At 44.5% G+C, this 19,367-nt stretch overlaps 1 long non-coding RNA gene across 2 annotated transcripts; it reads right to left on the bottom strand.

Moving 5' to 3' along the window:
- Positions 1–14,548: 14,548 nt before the first annotated feature.
- Positions 14,549–18,077, bottom strand: LOC110533021 (uncharacterized). Of its 2 annotated transcripts, none has more exons than XR_016483484.1 (3): positions 17,963–18,077; positions 15,413–15,682; positions 14,549–15,203 (listed from the first exon to the last, which is right to left on the bottom strand). It is a non-coding gene; the product is annotated as an uncharacterized LOC110533021 (long non-coding RNA). The 2 variants fall into 2 exon arrangements; XR_002474919.3 differs by having other exon boundaries at positions 17,958–18,050.
- Positions 18,078–19,367: the final 1,290 nt, after the last annotated feature.

Raw genomic sequence — 19,367 nt, forward strand, 5'->3', positions numbered from 1 at the left:
AGATAAATTGCAGGGGTTTGATGGCACAATCGGGGAGCCCAGACAACAACGTGTTGCAGTGTCTAAATGGGAGATGACAAGTGCCTGGTTTAGGACCTACGCCACTTCCTGTGTGAGGTAGGGTCGTACTCTACTGATGTTGTATAGCTTGAACCTGCAGGAGCGAGTCACTGCTTTGATATTTCTCTTTGATATATCTCTTGTCGAGGTTGAGGTCGACATCCAAGCTGAGATATCTGGCAGGCACGCAGAGATGTTTGTCACCACCTGAGTATCAGAAGGGGAGAAGGAAAAAAGTAGCTGAGTGCCATCCACATAGCAATGATAGGAGAAACCATATGAGGACATGACGGAGACGAGGGACTTGGTGTATAGAGAAAAGAGGAGATGGCCTAGAACCGAGCCCTGGGGGCGGCGGCGGATTTATGTATGGGCAACATGCACAGCCGCCCAGGGTGGCATCTTGCCGGGGGCAAAATCCCTAAAGGTTGGTTGGTGTATTCTGAAAGAAACAACAGCCTCTTCTGCTGCAAACCATTTTCTAAGAAGAAAATGAATTGAGCAAACTTAGGACTGACAGACTGGAAACATGCAAGTTCTTTGCTGACTTCACACGACAGCAGTCCAGTACACCAAAACTGCATAAAACATGGAAAGAACTGGCAATGAGGATCAAAAAAGGGGAAACAATTGATAAGCATGAAATGGCACTTATAGAGGCTGAGAGGATGAGATGAAGAGAGGTGTTGACATGTCTCTGGCAATTAGAAATCTGGCACTAAGGGGACACACAGAAACTCTACTCTCCATCTAATGGAAATTTACTCAGAGGTTGAACTGATGGCACAATTTGATCCGGTCATGAAAGAGCACCTTAACCGTGTCCAAAAAGGGACCTTGAGTCACACCACCAGCTACCTTGGCCACCAAATACAGAATGAACTCATTGATTTGTTGAGTAGCAAGGTCATTTCAATAATGGTGAGAGACACCAAGCTGGCAAAATTCTTCTCTATCATTCTAGATTGCACCTCAGATGTCAGCAATACTGAACAGTTGTGATTCGAATTGTGTCACTGAAGGAGAAGCCCCTCGTTAAGGAACATTATATGGGGGTTTTGGAGGCAGAGGAGTCCACGGGCCAACATTTGGCATCCCTGATTCTCATAAGATTAGAGGAGCTAAAAATTCCTTTTGAGGACAGTCTTATGATAATGGGGCCAACATGAAAAGCAAAAAGAAAGGCGTCTAAGCCAGACCTCTGGAAATGAATCCAAGAGCTCTAGTTGTGCCATTTGGGGCTCATACATTGAACCTGGTTGTGGCTGATACTGCTAAAAGTTATGTCGATGCCACAGGTGACTGTCATCTTACACAAACTGTACACCTTGTTATCACACAGCGATGGGCCATCCTGAAAAAACATGTGGACAAGGTGAGGGAGTAAAGTTAAGAGTGTCGAGCCACTGAGGTACACTGTATCAGGCAGCAGCGGTGAGAGAGGCACTGATTGAGGTGAGGGATCAAACCAAAGACCCTGTGATAAAGATTGAGGCCCAGTCCTTGTCAGAGGAGGTGGGATCATACTGCTTCAGCATCTGTACAGTGGTGTGGTATGACATCTTGAGCCCGATCCAACATGTGACCAAGCTGATGCAGTCTTCCAGTATGCATGTGGATGTTGCAGTCAGTCTTCTCAGAAAGACAGAGAGGTCCCAGCAACTTTTTAACATGTATATATTTATCCTTTATTTAACCTTGAGAAACGACCTGGCCAAGATAAAGCAAAGCAGTTCGACACATAGAACAACACAGTTACACATGGAATAAACAAACATACAGTCAATAAAACAGTAGAAAAAGTCTGTACAGTGTGTGCAAATGAGGTAGGATAAGGGAGGTAAGGCAATAAATAGTCCATAGTGGCGAAGTAATTACAATATAGCAATTAAACACTGGAGTGATAGATGTGCAGAAGATGAATGTGCAAGTAGAGATACTGGGGTGCAAAGGAGCAAGATAAATAAATAATATACAGTATGTGGATGAGGTAGTTGGATGGGCTATTGACAGATGGGATATGTACAGGTGCAGTGATCTGTGAGCTGCTCTGATAGCTGGTCATTAAAGTTAGTAAGGGAGATATGAGTCTCCCGTTTCAGTTATTTTTGCAGTTCGTTCCAGTCATTGGCAGCAGAGAACTGGAAGGAAAGGCGGCCGAATGAGGAATTGGCTTTTGGGGTGACAGGTGAAATATACCTGCTGGAGCACGTGCTACGGGTGGGTGCTGCTATGGTGACCAGTGAGCTGAGATAAGGCGGGGCTTTACCTAGCAAAAACTTGTAGATCACCTGGAGCCAGTGGGTTTGGTGACAAGTATGATGCGAGGGCCAGCCAACGAGAGCATACAGGTCTCAGTGGTGGGTAGTGTATGGGGCTTTGGTGACAAAACGGTGTGAACCACTGTGATAGACTGCATCCAATTTGTTGAGTAGAGTGTTGGAGGCTATTTTGTAAATGACATCGCCGAAGTCGAGGATCGGTAGGATAGTCAGTTTTACGAGAGTATGTTTGGCAGCATGAGTGAAGGATGCTTAGTTGCAAAATAGGAAGCCGATTCTAGATTTAATTTTGGATTGGAGATGCTTAATGTGAGTCTGGAAGGAGATTTTACAGTCTAACCAGACACCTAGGCATTTGAAGTTGTCCACATATTCTAAGTCAGAACCGTCCAGAATAGTGATGCTGAACGGGCGGGCAGGTGTGGGCAGCGATCAGTTGAAGAGCGTGCATTTAGTTTTACTTGCATTTAAGAGCAGTTGGAGGCCATGGAAGGAGCGTTGTATGGCATTAAAGCTCGTCTGGAGGTTAGTTAACACAGTGTCCAAAGAAGGGCCAGAAGTTTTCAAAATGGTGTCGTCTGCGTAGAGGTGGATCAGAGAATCACCAGCAGCAAAAGCGACATCATTGATGTATACAGAGAAGAGAGTCGGCCCGAGAATTTAACCCTGTGGCACCCCCATAGAGACTACCAGAGGTCTGGACAATAGGCCCTCTGATTTGACACACTGAACTCTATCAGGGCAACAGTCTTTATGACTGCACAAACGTCAGCCAAGGATATTTGCAAGGGTATGAATGTAGGGGCCGTTCAACAACTGAACAAGGCTGAGGTACGCAAAGCGGCACTTTTTATTCAAATCGTTTGATGATCCTTTGATATCACATGAGATGATGCTGGAGAGACGAAGCAGTGCAGGGAGTCAAACATTTAATTTAAGGAACAGACAAGAAACGAGACAGGAACAGCGTCAGCAAACGAGTAATACAGACACAAACATTAATGCAGCAGCAGGGAACAGAGCAAGGAAACTGACAAATATAGGGGAGGAAATAAACAGGTGATGAATGAGTCCAGGTGAGTCCAATATCGCTGATGCGCGTGACGAGGGAACGTAGGTGTGCGTAATGCAGGGCAGCCTGGCACCCTCAAGCGCCAGGGGGGGAGAGCGGGAGCAGACGAAGGGGGGGGGGGGCGCGCTGGGCAAGCCGGTTGGGGCGTGGAAACCCAACGAACCGGCAGGAGCGTGGGAGCCTGGCGAGCCTGCTGAGGCAAGACGCCTGTCGATCCCGCTGCAGCCTGGCGCTGGGGGAAGAGCGGGAGCAGACGTGACATTTGAGTGATGCCCTGAAGAAGCTGGAGGTGATATTTTTCAATGTCATTGTTGATGCTGCAATCTCAGCCCTTCAGCAAAGATTTTCCACAATGGAAGATGTGGGAGAGAAGTTTGGAATGATGTCAACCTTCCAAAGTCTCTCAAATGAGGAGCTGACAGAACAATGTGAGGCCCTTAATATGACACTGCACTGTAAAGAACTTGCACAGGAACTGAAAAACTTGCCTGACTTGCCATCGAAGACCATGACCCTGCTTGAGCTGCTGATATTTATACACGAAAGGGAGCTCTCAGAAATGTATCCACATTTGTGGACTGCTCTCAGAATTTGTCTTGCTCTTCCAGTGACCGTAGCTGAAGCAGAGAGGAGCTTTTCAAAGCTGAAGCTCATCAAATCCTACCTCAGGTCCACCATGTCACAAGAACACCTTAGTGGCCTTGCTGTCATCAGTATTAACCATGCAATTGCTGGGTAGATTTGTTATGATGTAATTTATGACTTTGATTCAAGAAAGGTCAGGGTTTAAATGGCAGGAGTGCAATTTAGTTTCTGTGTTTCTTGTTTGAATTGCAATAGTGTAATAAACAGGTTCTCTTCTTTATAAGTGTGTTATTCTATGATATAGGATTTGTGCAATTTAGATTTATTCGTGTATTTTTTGTTAGCAATAGGGTAATAGTGTAATAATTCAATTATCTTTTTTATTTGTATTTATATACTACGATTGTTATATTTATTAGTCTTATTTTTGTATACATTTTTATATTTATATAGTTTAAAATGTTATGATAATTTATCTGTGTTGTTCCAAATGTTTGAATAAAAATGACAGTCAGTACAGAATGGTGCTTTTTTCTTTGTTGGGGGGGGCTGAAGGGAGGGTTTGCCCAGGGAGCCATACAAGCTAGAACTGCCACTGCCTGGGGGACACCAGTAGCGAGAGTACATGTTGCAGACACAAATCCTCACCACGTTTTTGTCTGCAAAGATATGGATGGAGAGTGAAAGACCCTCCTTGTATGTCCTTTTATCTTGTCATCAGCTCTGTCAGCCCCAAAATAAAGGCAACAGCCATTTATCATACTCATCATCGTCCCTGCGAGAAAAGGTGCAGTCCCGTCTTTTGTGGCTGCAGCTTTGAGCCTTCAGCGCAATTTGAAACCTAATGGTACGGTTTATGTTTTGACGATTCCTGCTCTGACTGAGTTACAGGCTGTCGATTTAAAGTAGTCTACTGAGCAAAAAGGAATCCACAGATACTGCTCCAAAGTGGCATATGTGGCGGGAAATTAGGGCTGACATTTTAAAAAAATACCCCCTTATTGGTAAAAGGAAAAGGATTGACGTATTTTACTTGATAGAGCTCAATGTTAGCCTTTTTCCTGCAATCTCAGCTAGTCACTACTGTCAGGCTTGTAGGCCTTTCAGTGTTGTCACTAAAACAACTTCAACCACCTCACAAATACCTACTTCACGCCTAATGGAAGACTCTCTAAGAATCATTGGTACTCGGGGCACAGCGCACTTCTTTCTAAAACAAAATTACCTCATTTACATGATAAAAGGGTACAGCGGGTAGGGGGGCACCAGCGACCAACATTCCTCTAGAATGACTGTTATATAATTTGTGTTTTTTCACGACGCTGCAATTATTAATCCTGTCTGTTTACTGGAAGAATATTAATGCCAGGCTGCGCCTCAAATGGCACCCTATTCCCGATATCAGTGGTTCCCAACTCCAGTCCTCAAGTACCCCCAACAGCACACATTTTTATTGTAGCCCTCAACTTGTCAACTAATCATCAGGTCTGTTAGTCCGGTGCTACAACAACAATGTGTACTGTTGGGAGGTACTTGAGGACTGGAGTTGGGAAACGCTGCTCTATACAGTGCACTCTTTCTAAATTATTATTTCACCTTTATTTAACCAGGAAGCTAGTTGAGAACAAGTTCTCATTTACAACTGTGACCTGGCCAAGATCAAGCAAAGCAGTGTGACACAAACAACAACACAGAGTTACACATGGAATAAACAAACATACAGTCAATGATACAATAGAACAAGTATATATACAGTGTGTGCAAATGAGGTAGGATAAGGGAGGTAAGGCAATAAATAGGCCATAGTGGTGAAATAATTACAATATAGCAATTAAATACTGGAGTGATAGATGTGCAGAAGATGAGTGTGCAAGTAGAGATACTGGGGTGCAAAGGAGCAAAATAAATAACAGTATGGGATGAGGTAGTTAGATGTGCTATATACAGGTGCAGTGATCTGTGAGCCGCTCTGACAGCTGGTGCTTAAAGTTAGTGAGGGAGATATGAGTCTCCAGCATCAGTGATTTTTGCAGATCGTTCCAGTCATTGGCAGCAGAGAACTGGAAAAAAAGGCGGCTGAAGGAGGAATTGGTTTTGGGGGTGAACAGTGAAATATACCTGCTGGAGCACGTGCTACGGGTGGGTGCTGCTATGGTGACCAGTGAGCTGAGATAAGGCGGGGCTTTACCTAGCAAAAACGTATAGATGACCTGGAGCCAGTGTGTTTGCCGCGAATATGAAGCGAGGGCCAGCCAATGAGAGCATCCAGGTCACAGTGGTGGGTAGTATATGGGGCTTAGGTGACAAAATGGATGGCACTGTGATAGACTGCATCCAATTTGCTGAGTAGAGTGTTTGAGGCTATTTTGTAAATGGCATCGCCGATGTCAAGGATCGGTAGGATAGTCAGTTTTACGAGAGTATGTTTGGCAGCATGAGTGAAGGATGCTTCGTTGCGAAATAGCAAGCCAATTCTAGATTTAATTTTGGATTGGAGATGCTTAATATGTGTCTGGAAGGAGAGTTTACAGACTAACCAGACACCTAGGTACTTGTAGTTGTCCACATATTCTAAGTCAGTACTGTCCAGAGTAGTGATGCTGGACGGGTGGGCAGGTGTGGGCAGCGATCGGTTGAAGAGCATGCATTTAGTTTTACTTGCATTTAAGAGCAGTTGGAGGCCACGGAAGGAGAGTTGTATGGCATTGAATCTTGTCTGGAGGTTAGTTAACAGTGTCCAAAGAAGGGCCAGAAGTATACAGAATGTGGTCGTCTGAGTAGAGGTGAATCAGAGAATCACCAGCATCAAGAGCGACATCATTGATGTATACAGAGAAGTGTCGGCCCGAGGATTGAACCCTGTGGCACCCCATAGAGACTGCCAGAGGTCCGGACAACAGGCCCTCTGATTTGACACACTGACCTCTGTCTGAGAAGTAATATGTGATCCAGGTGAGGCAGTCATTTGAGATACCAAGGCTGTTGAGTCTGCCGATAAGAATGTGGTGATTGACAGAGTTGAAAGCCTCGGCCAGGTCGATGAATACAGCTGCGCAGTATCTTCTCTCATCGATGGCGGTTATGATATCATTTAGGACCTTGAGCGTGGCTGAGGTGCACCCATGACCAGCTTGGAAACCAGATTGCATAGTGGAGAAGGTACGGTGGAATTCGAAATGATTGGTGATCTGTTTGTTAACTTGGCTTTCGAAGACCTTAGAAAGGCAGGGTAGGATAGATATAGTTCTGCAGCAGTTTGGGTCTTGAGTGTCTCCCCCTTTGAAGAGGGGGATAACCGCGGCAGATTTCTAATCTTAGGGGATCTCAGACGATACGAAAGAGAGGTTTAACAGGCTAGTAATAGGGGTTGCAACAATTTTGGTGGATAATTTTAGAAAGAGATGATCCAGATTGTCTAGCCCGGCTGATTTGTATGAGTCCAGATTTTCCAGCTCTTTCAGAACATCAGCTACCTGGATTTGGGTTAAGGAGAAATGGGGGAAGCTGCTGTGGGGGTGCAGGGCTGTTGACCTGGGTAGGGGTAGCCAGGTGGAAAGCATGGCCGGCTGTAGAAAAATGCTTATTGAAATTCTCAATTATCGTGGATTTATCTGTGGTAACAGTGTTTCCTAGCCTCAGTGCAGTGGGCAGCTTGGAGGAGGTGCTCTTATTCTCCATGGACTTTGTGCTACAGAATGCAAATTTCTGTTTGAAAAAGCTAGCCTTTGCTTTCCTAACTTCCTGTGTGTATTTGTTCGTAACTTCCCTGAAAAGTTGCATATCGCAGGGACTATTAGATGCTAATGCAGTACGCCACAGGATGGAGCATGCTTATTTAATATGGTGAGGAAAGCACTTTTAAAGAATAACCAGGCATCCTCTACTGACGGAATTAGGTCAATATCCTTCCACAATACCGGGCCTGGTCGTTTAGAAAGGCCTGCTCGCTGAAGTTTTATAGGGAGCGTTTGACATTGATTAGGGGTGGTCGGTTGACCGCAGAACCATTACGGACGCAGGCAAAGAATCAGTGATCGCTGAGATCCTAGTTGAAGACAGCAGAGGTGTATTTGGAGGGCAGGTTGGTTAGGATGATATCTATGAGGGTGCCCGTGTTTACGGATTTGGGGTTGTACCTGGTAGGTTCATTAATAGTTTGTGTGAGATTGAGGGCATCAAGCTTAGATTGTTGGATGGCCGGGGTGTTAAGCATGTCCCAGTTTAGGTCACCTAACAGCACGAGCTCTGAAGATAGATGGGGGGCAATCAATTCACATATGGTGTCCAGGGCACAGCTGGGGACAGAAGGTGGTCTATAGCAAGCAGCAACGGTGAGAGACTTGTTTCTGGAAAGGTGGATTTTTAAAAGTAGATGCTCAAATATTTGGGGCACAGACCTGGATAGTAAGACAGAACTCTGCAGGCTATCTCTGCAGTAGATTGCAACTCCGCCCCCTGGCAGTTCTATCTTGTCGGAATTTGTTATAGTTAGGGATGGAAATTTCAGAGTTTTTGGTGGTCAGGATTCAAGCCAGGATTCAGACACAGCTAGGACAGCTAGGTTGGCAGAGTGTGCTAAAGCAGTGAAGAAAACAAACTTAGGGAGGAGGCTTCTAATGTTAACATGCATGAAACCAAGGCTTTTACGGTTACAGAAGTCAGCAAATGAGAGTGTCTGGGGAATGGGAGTGGAGCTAGGCACTGCAGGGATTAGTAGAATAAGGGTACGGCTAAAGGCTATAAGAACTGGTCGTTTAGAACGTTCGGAACAGAGAGTAAAAGGAGCAGTTTTCTGGGGACGGTAGAATAGATTCAAGGCATAATGTACAGGATGTGAGTACAGTGGAGGAAATATATGCATTGAGCGACAATGAGAGAGATATTGTCTCTAGAAATATTTAAACCAGATGAGGTCACTGCATGTGTGGGAGGTGGGACTAAAGGATTAACTAATGCCTATTGAGCAGGGCTAGAGGCTCTACAGTGAAATAAGGTAATAATTACTAACCAAAACAGCAATGGACAAGGCATGCATAGCCGAGTGGTCATAGGAGTCCAGTGAGTGGCTTCAGGCAGCTGGCGGGCCGGGGCTAGCAAGCTAGCAGAAGGGCCTTTGAGGGACATCGCGATGGAAGAAAGTCTGTTGTGGCCTCCTCGTGCTGTTACGTCAGAAGACCAGTCGTCATGAATCAGGAGGGCTCTGTGTGGTAAAAGGGTCCAGCCAATTGGCAAAATAAGTATAGTGGTCACAGAATTTGTCCGATGTGTCTTTCAGCTAATAGTTGAATATTCTCTAGACAGCTAGTGGGCAGCGGCTAGCATTCAGGGGACGTCGTGATGGAAGAGCCAGTTGAAAAACCCCCTCGGGCGAATTATGTTGGTAGTCCAGTCGTGATGGGTCAGCGGGGCTCCGTGTCAGCAGTAAAAGTGGCCCAGGCCAATTGGCAAAATAGGTATTGTAGCCCAAGGAGTGGCTGATGGACCTCTTTGGCTAGCCAGGAGATGGGCCTAGCAAATGCTAGCTCCAGTCTAATTGGTTCTTGCTTCGGGACAGAGAGGTTAGCCGTGAGTGGCCACTCGGATAACAGCTAGGTAGCTGCGATGATCCAGGTGAAAAGGTTCAGAGCTTGCGGAGATATGGAGAAAAATAAGTCCTACTTGCTCTGGTTTGAGTCGCGCTGTGCTAGAGTTGTCCGGGCTAAAGGTAGCTGTTGACCACTAGCAGTGGCTAGCTGACTACTAGCTAGTTAGCTGGCTAGCTTCCGTTGCAGGAGAGTATGTTGAAGTTGAGGTTAAGAAAAATATATGCGAAGAAAAAATATATACACGGGAAACGACAAGACGAGGAGAAAGACATCTGACTTCTACGCCATCATGGGTTAAGGACTACTCTGCCCTATACAGGGAACACAGTGCCATTTGGGACACAACCACATTCTCTGGAGCCACGTAAATACATTAGCTTGCACCGGGACTCTTTAATACAGGAATCTCAGACCGCATGATTGACTCCAGGGTCAGATTTTGCTCTTATTAAATTCCACTCCAACTTAGTGGTTTTGATACTGTTCGTGCTCAGTGGGCCTCACAATGGCTGCCTCTTATTCTTCACTATTATTCTACAATGTAGAAAATAGTGAAAATATGGAAAAACCCTTGAATGAGAAGGTTTGTTCTAACTTTTGACTGGTACTGTATGTCCAATGCAAGCAATAGAGAAAATAAATTAATGGTTATCCTCTCTTTGGTAGGGGGTATTATTTTCACATCCGGATGAAAAGGGTGCCCAAAGAAAAATACCTGTTACTCAGGCCCAGAAGCTAGGATATGCATATATCATATAAATTCGTAGATTTGGATAGAAAACACTACAGTTTCTAAAACTGTTAAAATTATTTCTGTGAGTATAACAGAACTGAGATGGCAGGCGAAACCCAGAGGACAAACCATCACAAAAAAAAAATGTTTTCAATGGCTGTCACTTTTATTATAAGGCGAAATCCTCCCAGATTGCAGTTCCTAGGGCTTCCACTAGATGTCAGTCTTTAGAAAGAGTTTCATGCTGGTTTTTTGGAAAAATCAGCCAGGAATTGTAGTTTTTCTAGGTGGCTCCCATTTTGGCTTTAGTGTTTCCAAGCGCGTGGAAGAGAGCGTGTTCTTTGGTATTTTTGGTAAAGACTAACGATTCTCCATCTTAAATTGTATTGTTTATTTAGATATTAGGGTACCTAAGGGTTGATTATAAACGTTGTTTGACTTGTTTGGAAAAGTTTATGAGTAACGTTTGGGATTTATTTTGTATGCATTTTGATGGATGGAAACTGAGTGGACTAGTGAGTGGGCTCTTGACGTGAAGAAGACTTCACTCCTGACGATACTTTTGTTCTTGGGTTTTCAGCCAAACACAATCAGAGGTAAATTGCACTTGAAAAATTATTAACTACATGACCAAAAGTATGTGGACATCGAACATCTCATGACCAAAATCATATACATTAATATGGAGTGGGTCCCACCTTTGCTGCTATAACAGTTTCTACTCCTTCTGGGAAGGCTTTCCACTAGATGTTGGAACATTGCTGTGGGGACTTGCTTCCATTCAGCCAGAAAAGCATTACTGATGTTGGGCTATTAGGCCTGGCTTGCAGCTGGCATTCCAATGGGGTTGAGATCAGGCTTCTGTGCAGGCCAGTCAAGTTCTTCCACACCAACCTCGACAAACCTTTTCTGTATGGACCTCACTTTGTGCATGGGGGCATTGTTATGCTGAAACAGGAAAGGGCCTTTCCAAAACTACCACAAAGTTGGAAGCACAGAGTCGTCTAGAATGTAAGTGTAATGCTGTAGGGTTAAGATTTTCCTTCACTGGAACTACTGTAAGGGGCATAGACCGAACCATGAAAAACAGCCCCAGACCATTATTCCTCCTCCACCAAACTTTTCAGTTGGCAGTATGCATTACGGCGGGTAGCGTTCTCTCGGCATCCGCCAAACCCAGATTTTGTTGTTGGACTACCAGATGGTGAAGCAGAGAACGCTTTTCCACTGCTGCAGAGTCCAATGGCGGCAAGCTTTACACCACTCCAGCTGACGCTTGGAATTGCGAATGGTGATCTTAGGCTTGTGTGCAGCTGCCCGGCCATGGAAACCCATTTCATGAAGCTCCCGAAGAACAGTTTTTGTGCAGACGTTGCTTCAAGAAGCAGTTTGGAACTCAGTAGTGAGTGTTGCAACCGAGGACAGACAATTTTTACGGGCTACGCACTTCAGCACTCTGTGGTCCTGTTCTGTGAGCTTGTGTGGCCTACCACTTCGCGGCTGAGCCATTGTTACTCCTTGACGTTTTCATTTCACAATAACAGCACTTACAGTTGACCGGGACAGTTCTAGCAGGGCAGAAATTTGTCGAACTGACTTGTTGGAACGATGGCATTCTATGACAGTGTCATGTTGAAAGTCACTGAACTCTTCAGTACAGCCATTCTACTGTCAATGTTTGTCTATGGAGATTGCATGGTTGTGTGCTCAATTTTGTACATCTGTCAGCAAAGGGTGTGGTTGAAATAGCCGAATCTACTAATTTGAAGGGGTGTCCACATACATTTGTATTTACGGTATAGTATACCTTCTGCCGTTGTAATATTATGTATTTCTGGAGTAAGGTAAGTATTTCTAAAATATTATTCTGCTGTTGAAATTGTGTTTTGAGGACACGTGCAACTCAAATGGCTAGGTAGCTACCTAGGTAGCTAGTTTTGGCTAACCCAGAATATGACAGAAAAATATGAATCTCCTGTTTTTGTAATGTAATCTGTTTCTTGGCCAGCTAGCCAACTTGTCATTGGTAAAAAGAGTGAACAGATTGATAGGATGTTAAAATAGCTAACTACCTATCACAATAGGTTGCCACTTGAGTGTCTGTTTATTTATTTTCATCAACCGAGGGGGAGGAGAATAGGCCAGCCAAGAAAACAAGTTACTCTTCAAAGTGGAAAGGAGAGGTTCAGAAGAGAAGTATAATGGGGGGGGGGGGGTAAATCTGGTTTGTCTGGAAGGGATACAGCTTTAGGGTAATTAACGTAACAAGTTATGAGGAATAGGTTAAGTTAGGAAAAGGGTTACGATTAAGAAAATATCAACTTTTGACGTCAATTTAATTCCTTTTGCCGCATTTTGTTACGTTTCTGGCTTATTCCAAAATGGATTTAAAGAAATACTAATTAATGTACACACAGTACCCCATAATGACAAAGTGAAAACAGAAAACCCTTATTTACACTAGTATTCAGACCCTTTGCTATGAGAATCTAAATTAAGCTCAGGTACATCTGGTTTCCATTAATCATCTTTGAGATGTTTCTACAACTTGGTTGGAGTCCACCTGTGGTAATTTCAATTGGTTCGACATGACTTGAAAAAAAAAGGCCCCACAGTTGACAGTGCATGTCACAGCAAAAACCAAGCCATGAGGTCAAAGGAATTGTCCTTAGAGCTCCGAGACAGGATTGTGTCGAGGCACAGATCTGGGGAAGGGTACCAAAACATTTCTGCAGCATTGAAGGTCCCCAAGAACACAGTGACCATCATTCTTAAATGAAAGAAGTTTAGATCCACCAAGACTCTTCCTAGAGCTTGCCGCCCAGCCAAACTGAGCAATCGGGGGGGAAGGGCCTGGGTCATGGAGGTGCCCAAGATCCCGATTGTCACCCTGACAGAGCTCCAGAGTTCCTCTGAAGCGATGGGAGATCCTTCCAGAAGGATAACCGTCTCTGCAGCATTCCACCAATCAGGCCTTTATAGTAGAGTGGCCAGACGTATGCCACTCCTCAGTAAAAGGCACCTGACAGCCCGCTTGGAGTTTTCCAAAAGGCACCTAAAGGACTCTCAGACCATAAGAAACAAGATTCTCTGGTCTGATGAAACAAAGATTCAACTCTTTGGCCTGAATGCCAAGCGCCACGTTTGGAGGAAACCTGACGCCCTCCCTACGGTGAAGCATGGTGGTGGCAGCATCATGCTGTGGGGATGTTTTTCAGCGGCAGGGACTGGGAGACTAGTCAGGATCGAGGGAAAGATGAACGGAGCAAAGTACAGAGAGATCCTTGATGAAAACCTACTCCAGTGCGCTCAGGACCTCAGACTGGAAAGAAGGTTCACATTCCAACAGGACAACAATCCTAAGCTCACAGCCAAGACAACGCAGGAGTGACTTTGGGGAAAGTCTCTGAATGTCTTTGAGTGGCCCAGCCAGAGCCTGTACTTGAACCCAATTGAACATCTCTGGAGAGACCTGAAAATAGTTGTGCAGCAACGCTCCCCATCCAACCTGACAGAGCTTGAGAGGATCTGCAGAGAAAAATGGGAGAAACTCCCCAAATACAGGTGTGCCAAGCTTGTAGCGTCATACCCAAGACTCAAGTCTGTAATCGGTGCCGAAGGTGCGTCAACAAAGTACTGAGTCCCTTTGTCTGAATACTTATGTAAATGTGATATTTCTGGACTGTATGTCTTATTTACATACTCATAACATAATTGATAGTGATATTTCACTTGACTGTTGTAACACTTATCTGTTCATTCTGAGTGAAAAATGTATCATTTCACTTAGTGTAAATCTTGTTAGTAGGCATTTACCATCACATGCACTTGAAAGAACAATGTGATATTTATTTTCATTAATGCTATTGAAATTGTATTTCAATTCTTCCAATGTTTCGAGAACCATATCCTTTTTATGAAATTTGCAAATTGATGTTACAGTGCCTCCAGAAATAATTCACACCCCCTTGACTTTATTCACATTTAGTTGTGTTACAGCCTAAATTTACAGCCTACACACTACTTACAGCCTACACACTATGCCTCATAAGGTCAAAGTGGAATTGTGTCTTTAGCCATTTTTACATATTAAATCAAACGAAAGGCTGAAATAACTAGAGTCAATAAGTATTCAAATGCGTTGTTATGGCATGCCAAAATAAGTTCAGGATTAAAAATATGCTTAGCAAGTCACATAATAAGTTGCATGGACTCACTCTGTGTGCCATAATAGTGTTTAACATGATTTTTTTAATGACTACCGCATCTCTGTAACCCACACATACAATTATCTCAGTTGAGCAGTGAATTTCAAACACAGATTCAACCACAAAGATCCGTGACGTTTTCCAATGCCTCACAAAGAAGGGTACCTATTAGTAGATGGGTAAAAAAAATATTTTAAAAAAATAAAGCAAAAAATAAAGCAGACATATAACATCCTTTTGAGCATGGTGAATGTATTAATTACACTTTGTATGGAGTATCAATACACCCAGTCACTACTGTCACGATGGCGCTGGGAGTCAGGAAGCAGGTGCTGAGATTAATAATGAACATAAAGCAATACAAAATAAACGTCTGGACACAGACCAATACTTCTTGAAGAGTGATGCTAGGGACTGCTAGATACAGGGGGAGTGATCAGGGTAATGATAGAGTCCAGGTGTGCCTCATGATGGGTCACAAGTGTGTGTAATTAGGGTTGCCAGGTGTGCGTAATGATGGGTTGCCAGGACCGGTGGTTGACGTGACAGTACAGGCGAAGGTGGATATCTCGGATGATATTTGGATACCCGTGACGTGAATTGGGGGCCACGGTCGGAGACGATGTCCTCTGGAAAGCCATAGTGCCAAAAGACCTGCTGGAACAGTGCCTCAGCGACCTGGAGAGTGGTAGAGACCAGAAAGGGGGATAAAACAGCATGATTTAGATAATCTGTCCACAACCACCAAAATGGTGGTGAAACCATCAGAGGAGGGGAGATCAATGAAAAAAATCAATGGACAGATGAGACCATGGACGCTGAGGCACGTGAAGGGGAAGGAGTTTCCCTGCTGGAACGTGCCAGGGAGATTTAGTTTGGGCACTTACGTAACAAGAGTTGATGTAGCGAGTCACGTCCTGCGTCAAGGTGGGCCACCAGTACTTTTCGGAGATATTTTGAATAGTGAATGTCCAGCAATCACAGCTGTGTGTGCCCAGGTCAGCAGCTGATCCCTTATTCCCGTGGGAATGTACAGGTGCTCAGGAGGACAGGTGGGGGTTCCACGTTCCCTCTCCAGGGCCTGGCAAATGTCCACCGGTCCTGGCAACCCACCAGTCATAAGTTTGGACACATCTTTTTCTTTATTTGACTGTTTTCTGCAGAGTAGAATAATAGTGAAGACATCAAAACTAGGAAATAAGACATGTGTTAAAAGTGTTAAGCAAATCAAAATATATTTTAGATTCTTTTTTTTTGAATTTTTTACCCCTTTTTCATGGTATCCAATTGTTGTAGTAGCTACTATCTTGTCTCATTGCTACAACTCCCGTACGGGCTCGGGAGAGACGATACACAACCCAAGATAAGATACTGCTTCTTAACACAGCGCGCATCCAACCCGGAAGGAAGCCAGCCACACCAATGTGTCAGAGGCACCTGGCAACCTTGGCTAGCACGCACTGCGCCCGGCTCGCCACAGGAGTCGCTGGTGCGCGATGAGACAAGGAGATCCCTACCGACCAATCCCTCCCTAACCCGGACGACACTAGGCCAATTGTGCATCACCCCACGGACCTCCCGGTCGTGGCAAGTTACGACAGAGCCTGGGCGCGAACCCAGGGACTCTGATGTCACAGCTGGTGCTGCAGTACAGCACCCTTAACCACTGTGCCACCCGGGAGGCCTATTTTAGATTCTTAAAAGTAGCCACCCTGCTTGCAACTTGCTTGCAAAGTCTTTCAAGATATCTGGTTGGTATTGTCATTGCAACAGCTTAGTCCTTTTTGAACAGACTAAGGGTGATTTATCTATTTTACAATCCTTCTGTACAATAAAAATAAAGCATTTTGTTGTTTACCATGGAAAAGCTACTGTGGCAATTTACCCAACACTTTGTATGAATGGAAACTAATGTTGGTGTACTGTTATTGTTTAATTTGTTTACTATTTATGTTATCCAGAATTGTTTGGTATGGTCACTTCTTATTAAGATCGGGGTTAAATAACCCTGGACTTTTCATATGTAACTACATCAAATGAATAGGGAGAATATTTGTGCCAGAAGGTCATGGGTCGGAATCAAACCCAAACCGAGTTGTTCTTATGCACGACGCAAAGCGGAGAGCAAAGCGGAGTGACTGGACACAGCCTTTAGCCATGGCATATTGGCCATTTATCACAAACACACGAGGAGCCTTATTGCTATTATAAACTGGTTACCAACGTAATTAGAGCAGTAAAACAAAATGTTTTGTTATACCCGTGTTATACATCTATACAGAACATGCAGGTTAAATAATGTCATTTTAGGGTTTATAGTGTGCATTGGTGCCATGTCATAGTACTTAAAGTAATATTCGGTCGTAAAGAGCAACTGCCCCTAAAAAACGACTTCTCCATTTGAAAATGGCTTATGTGGCATCGATATGAATCAGAAACATTAATTCTAGTGTGCAAATAGGATCATTTTGGTCATAAAGTCAGTCTCGCCCAAAACAGAGATTTGCAAGATGATTGTAAAAAAAATTGGCATGGAATGAAGTGTACCGTAACGGTTTTCCTTAGGTTAGGTTTGTTTTAAGTAATTATAAATTCCAAGCGCAGCTACAAATTCTTCTTGGGCCTTGATTCTACAAGTTGGAAATGTTCCATAAGGATGTTGGGCTATGCTGACGAAATAACATCACGCAGTTGCTGCAGCAGTATTCTAACTTTCCGGCGAGTGTATATTACAGTAGGCTACTAAAGAAACTTCCAGGCACTGACTCACCCAATGATGAAGATGAAGGCTAGGCCAATGCGCTCAAGATAAACTACAGTGCTGTTTGTTCAGAATCGCACAACATTCTTTGAGAAACTGTACTGTACCATTGTTAGTGTGTACAGACAGATTAGTATTTTCTTTTCAGTAGCCGACATTTGCTTTCTAAACTGTACGTTTTTCTCGCAATTGTAGGCTATTTAGAAATTTGCAAAAAGGTAAACTGACAGCTGTTAACCAACCATAGAAATATAATCAATAGATGGCAGTTCCCATTCAATTCAGGATTGGCAGCCATTGCTAGTGTACCAATGAGTTTAAAATTAAAATTGCCAGGGTTAAAGGTTCCAAAACCCTTCTATAGATTATACGTCTATGGCCACAACGCAACAAGCTGTTTTATATTTGGCACACATGCCGCCCAAGAATTTGACAACGTCATGATGACTTGCGTGCAGAACAACAACAGCGTCAAAAACTATATACAAAATGTTTTATTTATACCACCACACAATAGGACACTTGGCAAGTTGGAAAGCACAGATAGACCCCTATCTGTGCACATGCCTGGGTGTTAACAAGTCTCTCTAAACTGTACGATCTTGTATGATCCTCAGTTGACCCCCCCCCCCCCCCCACTGTGTCTACAGTAAATATGAATCTGTACATACTGTACCGTATACAAGGTAGTCAGCAGCTCCTCCGCTTGACTCAGCTTGACTCGGCTCTGTTTGCGGCTGCAGCGCCGGAGCCGCCCCTCCCCTGCAGCCCAGGGCCTCCTGTCAGCTCTGGGCTCTGGGCCTGCTGGGAGAATTAATGGGCCGAGCAGAGAGAGTCAGCGGGGGGAGGGAGGAGGGGAAAAGTGGAAGGATGGGGGGTGCATGTCTTCAAGCCTCTACAAGATTCACTATATACACAAAAGTATGTGGACACCCCTTCAAATTAGTGGATTTGGCTCTTTCAGCCACACTCGTTACTGACGTGTATAAAATCAAGCACACAGCCATGCAATCTCCATAGACAAACATTAGCAGTAGAATGGCCTTACTGAAGAGCTCAATGACTTTCAACGTAGCACCGTCATAGAATGCCACCTTTCCAACAAGTTAGTTCGTCAAATTTCTGCCCTGCTAGAGCTGACCCAGTCAACTGTAAGTGCTGTTATTGTAAAGTGGAAACGTCTAGGAGCAACAACGGCTCAGCCGTGAAGTGGTAGGCCTCACATGTTCATAGAACGGGACCGCCAAGTGATGAAGCGCATAGCACTTAAAAATGGTCTGTCCTCGGTTGCAACACTCCCTAGCTTCATGAAATGGTTTTCCATGGCCGAGCAGCCGCACACAAGCCTAAGATCACCATACGCAATGCCAAGCGTTGGCTGGAGTGGTGTAAAGCTTGCCACCATTGGACGCAGTGGAAACACGTTCTCTGGAGTGATGAATCACGCTTTACCAACTGGCAGTCCGACGGACAAATCTGGGTTTGGTGGATGCCAGAAGAATGCTACCTGCCCGAAAGCATAGTGCCAACTGTAGTTTGGTTTAGGAGGAATAATGCGAGGTCCATACAAAAATGGTTTGTCGAGATCGGTGTGGAAGAACTTGACTGGCCTGCACAGAGCCCTGACCTCAACCCCATCGAACACCTTTGGGATGAATTGGAACATCGACTGCGAGCCAGGCCTAATCACCCAGCAACAGTGCCCGACCTCACTAATGCTCTTGTGGCTGAATGGAAGCAAGTCCCCCAGCAATGTTCAAACATTTAGTTGTAAGCCTTCCCAGAAGAGTGGAGGCTGTTATTGCAGCAAAGGGGGGACCAACTCCATATTAATGCCCATGATTTTGGAATGAGATGTTCGATGAGAAGGTGTCCACATACCTTTGGTCATGTAGTGTATCAAAAAGGCTTCCCCTTTGAGAAGCTCTTAGACCAGACATGATGTACTGTACCATGGCAGCATGAAAGATGTAAAGAGAGAGATATACGGCAAGCTAGTATCACTGTTGGTGTAGTCAGAGGTGATGAGGCTGCACCGAGGTGTCCTCTCACTACCCAGCAGGCCACAGGGTCTGTCTGAG

The sequence above is a fragment of the Oncorhynchus mykiss genome, chromosome 9 (assembly GCF_057628025.1).
Source record: "Oncorhynchus mykiss isolate SJ-2025 chromosome 9, ASM5762802v1, whole genome shotgun sequence".
NCBI classification, from domain to species: Eukaryota; Metazoa; Chordata; class Actinopteri; order Salmoniformes; family Salmonidae; genus Oncorhynchus; species Oncorhynchus mykiss.